The sequence below is a fragment of the Octopus bimaculoides genome, chromosome 7, assembly GCF_001194135.2.
Source record: "Octopus bimaculoides isolate UCB-OBI-ISO-001 chromosome 7, ASM119413v2, whole genome shotgun sequence".
NCBI classification, from domain to species: Eukaryota; Metazoa; Mollusca; class Cephalopoda; order Octopoda; family Octopodidae; genus Octopus; species Octopus bimaculoides.
Genome location: NC_068987.1, coordinates 10,872,029 through 10,878,836, shown reverse-complemented (window position 1 = coordinate 10,878,836; position 6,808 = coordinate 10,872,029). Strand labels below are relative to the sequence as shown.

At 34.6% G+C, this 6,808-nt stretch overlaps 1 protein-coding gene across 13 annotated transcripts in view; it reads right to left on the bottom strand.

Annotated features, from left to right (window-relative positions):
- LOC106882391 (trithorax group protein osa) overlaps positions 1-6,808 on the bottom strand; it is a 656,478-nt gene that overhangs the window by 632,321 nt on the left and 17,349 nt on the right. The gene's annotated exons all lie outside the window — the stretch shown is intronic.

Below are 6,808 nucleotides of genomic sequence, written 5' to 3'. Positions count from 1 at the left end.
TATATATATATATATATATATATGCGATTGGTTTCTTTCAGTTTCCATCTACCAAACCACTCACAAGGCTTTGGTTGGCCCGAGGCTATAGTAGAAGATACTTGCCCAAGGTATCACAGTGAGACTGAGCCTGGAACCACGTGGTTGGGAAGCAAGCTTCTTACCACACAGCCACACCAGTGTCTATACATATATATATATATATATACATATATATATATATGTATGTATAAAAATATGTTTATTTTTAAGTCTACTTATATATAAAACAGTTCAAATTAAATTGAAGGATAACTCACTCATTCAATACTTTCAGTGCAGTAACACATTTATTTTGTATTTAAAGGGAAAAAGGCTGACAGTTTCTTTGAAGTTTTGTGTATGTAACCTTCATCAGACAGTCTGATGAGGACAACACAACAAAATCTTCAAAGTAACTGTCAACCATTTTCTTATAAAAATAAAATATGTATTTGCATGTATGTGGACATTATATGTATGTATATGTATATATATGTATATATATTGTCGATTCAAATAAGCAATCAGTTAAAAAAAAAGCGAATAATAAAATTAGTGGACAAGTGGACGTACACGAGAAATGTATTTGTTTAATACTCAGTGAAAAAATAGAGTTTGATGTTTCGAGCACAGCTCTTCGTTGGAAAGGAGAAAGGGAAGAGTTTAAAAAAGGGAAAGAAATCACCAACAGCATGTGTATGGTTACATTGCTGAGTATATACGAGTGTGCGTGTGTGTGTGATTGGCTTGCTCTTTTACTTGTTTCAGTCATTTGACTGTGGCCATGCTGGAGCACCGCCTTTAGTCGAGCAAATCGACCCAAGGACTTATTCTTTGGAAGCCTAGTACTTATTCTATCGGTCTCTTTTGCCGAACTGCTAAGTTACGGGGACATAAACACACCAGCATCGGTTGTCAAGCGATGTTGGGGGAACAAACACACACACACACACACACATACATATATATGACGGGCTTCTTTCAGTTTCCGTCTACCAAATCCACTCACAAGGCTTTGGTCGACCCGAGGCTATAGTAGAAGACACTTGCCCAAGATGCCACGCAGTGGGACTGAACCCGGGACCATGTGGTTGGTAAGCAAGCTACTTACCACACAGCCACTCCTACGCCTATATACACTATATACAATATATACACACATATATACATATGTACACACATGTATAAACAAGCATACATTTATACATATACATACATAGAAATATATAATATAATGCAAATGCTATACAGACACAAACTGTGTATTGATAGTCAGCTGGAAAAGATGTTTTCCTAGGGCTAAAACAACAGTAACATCATCCTTTATAGGACTGCCACATTCTATTGGCATATATATTTTATATATATATATATGTGTGTGTGTGTGTGTGTGTATAATATAGTATATCATCATCATTTAACATCTGCCTCCCAAATACACACACACGTGTATCTTTGTGCCCCACCACCACTTGACAACCGATGCTGGCTTGTTTATGTCCCCACAACTTAGCAGTTTGGCAAAAGAGACTGACAGAGCAAGTACCAGGTTTAAAAAAAAATTAATTACTGAAATCAGTTTATGGGGCTAAAATTCTTCAGAGTATAGCCCCAACACGGCTACAGTCCAGTGACTGAAACAAGTTAACCCGTAAAGCACTGGGATTTGCACTTACGTAGCATGGACTACTGCGCACATTTTATGAAAATGAAACTACCCTGCACACATAAACAAAAACAACATAGTTAAAATATCTTCTTAGTGTATAATGGTGGCAAGTTTTATATCATCTGAAAAGTCATTAGTTAAAACTATTAGTCCTCTTGCATTCCATGGGGTATTGGAGCGTTTGAGTGACATTAGACCCGCAACAAACGCCCGTAAGTTAAATGCATCTATGTGGGCCATGATCGTGGTCTGTGGACCTGTTCCTGATAGCTACGATCGTGGCCCGTCGCGGTTTATGTGTTAAAGATAAAAAGACACACAAACACAAACACATACACCCATACAGATAAACAAGAAGGTAAAGTTTCAAATCGATACATCCTGGTGAAGCAGGAGAACAAAATTTTGACATTTCGCCAAAATGTGTTGTATAATATAATCTATACCGAATCTCAGAATAAAGCAATATTATTCTAGTATCATATATATATATATACTGAGATTAAGCTTTCCTATATATCTGAATATGATTTCACTAAGGCAACAAAATTATGAATCATTTCTTTGTCATCATCTATTTGTTGTTTAGCCATTGGTCAGCCCAGATGGAGCAGACTTAAAAGTATTTCGATCAATCGCAATTATTCGTCTGCATTTTATTCCATACGGTCTTGGACTGTGGCCATGCTGGGCACCGCTTCAGAGGGTTTAGTTGGAACAAATCGATTCTAGTGATTATTTTTTTTTTTTAATCTGGTACTTTATTCTATCAGGATCTCTTGCCGAACCACTAAGTTATTAGGATGTAAACAAACCAACACTGTTTATCAAGCTGTGATGGGGGAACAAACACAGACATACACACATATATACATATATTTACATGTATACATATATATATGTTTATATATACACACACATGTATATACATACATATATATGCATACACACATACATATATATATATATACATACACACATACATACACATACACACATATATATATACATACACACATACATACATACATACATACATACATACATACATATATATATATATGTATATATACACATACATACATATATATACATACACACATATATATATATATATACATACACACATACATACATATATATATACATACACACACATACATACATATATATATAATTGCATACAACAGGCTTCTTTCAGTTTCTGTCAAGCAAATTTACTCGTAAGGCTTTAGTTAACCTGGGGCTATAATAGAAGACACTTGCCCAAGGTGTCACACAGTGGCACAGAACCCACGACCACATGGTTGGGAAGCTACCCACACAACCACACCAGCACCTGTTCTTTTAAGACAATGTAAAGGTGCGAATATGAAAGGAATTTGGCAGCTAATCTGTCATTCCTTCTTCATATTCTTATTTTACAGGCTTCAATCACGGGACTGCAGCCATGCTGGGGCACCACCTTAAAGGGTTTTAGTCAAACAAATCTACCGCAGTGCTTACTTCACCGGGGTCTTTTGCCGAACCGTTAAGTTACAGGTATGTAAACAAACCGACACCAGGTGTCAAATGGTGATGGAAAGCACAACAACACACACACACACACAAGGTTTTTAGTTTCGACGCACTCTATTCTCGGTTGAAAACCTTCCGCTAACAACTTCGATTTTCATCAATCCGTGACCGATAGAATGATACATCGATTATGCATACGAACATCACATATATATATATATACACACAGATATAGATATATATAGCCTACGGGTAGCTTCTATTTTTTCTGTCAAAGAGGTGTTTTAATCCCTAGATCTACACACTGTTATTTATAGTTTTACGTGCAACAGGGCCACCCGTTCCCAGGAAGAATTCTTTCACCTTCTCTCCAAGCTTATAAATTCTCATGACGTCAATTATATATCTATTAGATAGATAGAACGATAGATAGATAGAACGATAGATAGATAGATAGATAGATAGATAATGTATGTACGTATCGCCAGAAATCATTAATAAAGTAATCCCCACTTTCTTCCCCTTTAAATATACCAGAAAACGAAATTACACAAAAATAGAGAAATTATTCATAAAAATAGACAAACACAAAAGTTATTTTAAGATGATGAAAATATCTCATCTCTTACGTAATCACATGTAAAGAAAACAAATCCAGAGAATGGATGCGTGTGTGTGTGTGTATATATATATATATTTTTATTATTTATTTTTATTTTATCTAGTTTCAGCTCACGAGCTGTGGCCATGCTGGGGCACCGCCATTATTATATATGTATATATATACATATATATATATATATATATATATATATATATATATATATATATATATACATACACACACACATAAATATATAGCAATAACTATTGATGACTAAATAGATGAAATATATATAAACACGTATATATATATATATATAAATTAAAATAATTACATGTGATCTTCTAGCACATTAACAGTCCACCTTGTGGTCTCCTTTATATATATATATATATATATATATGTATAGATAGATAGATAGATAGATAGATAGATAGATAAAGCGGGCCAAAACTCGAAAGAAAAAAAAAACGCGTGGTCGTCTCTTGGTCGACGCACCCTGTAAACTTTTAGCCGCAGTTGCTACCCTGTTTCAGAGCTGCAAAATCTAAAATTAATATGTTAAAGCAAACTTGAAACCTCTTTGTATATAGAACGAAATTTCATTCGAATGAAGAAAGAGAGGGAGGAATCAGTGAGTGACCGACATTGCAGGAAGCCAGGCTAGGTTTTTAAGCAACAGGGAGAGAGCGGTCAACCGGTACCAGAAAAGATATCTAGGGTGACCCCAATGTCACACCGCAATTAAGAGTTTCTGAAAAAGCCTGCTTCTGCCTTCCTCTGTCCTTCTTCCTTGCTTGTTTGTTCTCCTCACTCTTTCAGATTCATTAGAACGAAAAGTATTCGGCAAGCTTCATCAATTCATTTATTATTATTATTTTTTTTTTTTTTGCCAAATACTGGTAGGATTGTAATAAACGGCATTTGTAATATATTCTATAACAAAACTCGCCTTCCTTATATCGGATACACTTCCCTTAAAATAATTTGAAATACTATAGAGAAAATAAGAGATATTAGTCACACCACTGTGATTTATATACAGAATAAGATTGTATTTGTGTATGTTTTGTGTTACACCCCAGTGATGTATACAGAACAAAATTGGGTACCCAAAATTGTAATTACACGCGCAAAATTGGGTACCCAAAATTGTAATTACACGCGCATATACACATACACACACACATATATAACTGTTTATATTAAAACATGCATGTCTATATAAAAGCATGTGTGTTTATGAAAGTATGGTTATGTATATGCAAGCTTTCATACACGAACATATGTTCGGGTGTCTACATATATATGTGCGTGTGTGTTTGCTTATATACAAACACTTTTGCGTGTACACACGCAGAGCTTATCCCTAGTGATCGAGTTATCTTCTAAAAGCGCCTAAATGCCCAACACACGACGCCTTAAAATTAACAGCCGCGATAAAGGGCAGCGGCACATGTACTAGTTTGTTGGTGTGAGCATGTTTTAGTTTAAACCACGAGAATATAGAAAAGAAGAAGCAATGTACTTCACATTTATTTTCTTTGCTGCGAAAATGGTTTCGTGTTAGACAACTTTACGTAAAAGGCCTTTTCAGCACAGAGATGTCAAACTTCCTTTTGAGACAATCCCAAATGCACGCACCGACCAAAACCAAGCAAGAGCATGTGTGTGAAATTAATGGTTCAACTGCTTCGTGGGTAGTAAATTCTTATGTTTATTTTATACACATAAAATTGCGTGTATGCACACACTATATAGACGGCTGTAGATGTTATAGTATTATTTATATGGTTACATTGGCAAAAATGCTTTCCCCTCGATATTGTCTGGAAGTGTGTGAAAAAAAAAATTGAAAAACCCCGTCAAAACGGAGAAAATGCAACTTATGTGGGTGTGCTATTCCCAGACCTTCACTGTGATATTAATTAAAAAGGAAAATAAAAAAACACAGATAATATAATGAACTTAATTACCATTAGCAACTAGGTTTAAATAGTACAAACAACAAGGAAAAAGAGAAACAAGTTATAAATATTCGACTAACTTTTACAAATTTATGTAAAAGGACATTTATATAAGGAGCAAAGAAAATTTAATGTGACATTAATAAAAGACAAAACTTGATGTTACGATCAACGGATAATAGAAATGGACAGAATTTAATAGTGTTTAGGCAATCAAATTCTTTTCAGTAAATTTCAACCTGGTGCTATAGTCAAGAAACGGTAAAGAGACGGCGGAGTTTCGAAATAGTTGTTACCATCTCTTGGAGAAGGAAAAGAAAAAGCAACTGGAATGCTTTTTTTTTAAATATATTTCTTTTAGAATCCCTGTTTTGTATAACGAATTCCAATTTTGAAAGAATTTTTTTTTAATTCTAGAATTTCAGTTTTTAATATTTTTACCCCACTCCCCCAATTCTGTTTTCCATGAATGAGGTAGTCATAGCTTTTCCGAAACTCCGCCAGTGAGAGGCACAATTTTTACCATTTTTTTTCTTCCTTCGCGCCTATCAACTACGGTACAAAAAGATGTTTCAATTTCCAAGACAAGGGACAATGTCCCAAGCACACAAAAATGAATTGGTTCGCGCCATATAAGTATTGAAGCAGGGACAGCATATATATATATATATATATATATGTATATATATATATATATATCAGATCCTTTTTATAGGGTCATGGCCTGAAATTTAGGGGAAGGGGATAGCCGATTACATCGACTCCAGTACTTGACTGGTACCTTTATTTTATCGATCTCCCTAAAGAATAAAAGGCAAACTTGAATTTGGCGATATTCGAACTCACAATGTTAAGAGTCGGAACAAATACCACAAAACAATTTTCTCTGGACACTAACAATTTCTGAATAATTTTTTCTTTTAATTTTTTTTTCCTCGATTCCGAAAGGATGAGAGGCAAAGCGAAACTCCAAGGGATTTGAACTCAAAACGTAAAGAATAAAGCACTATTTTTTTTTTTTTTGCCGAC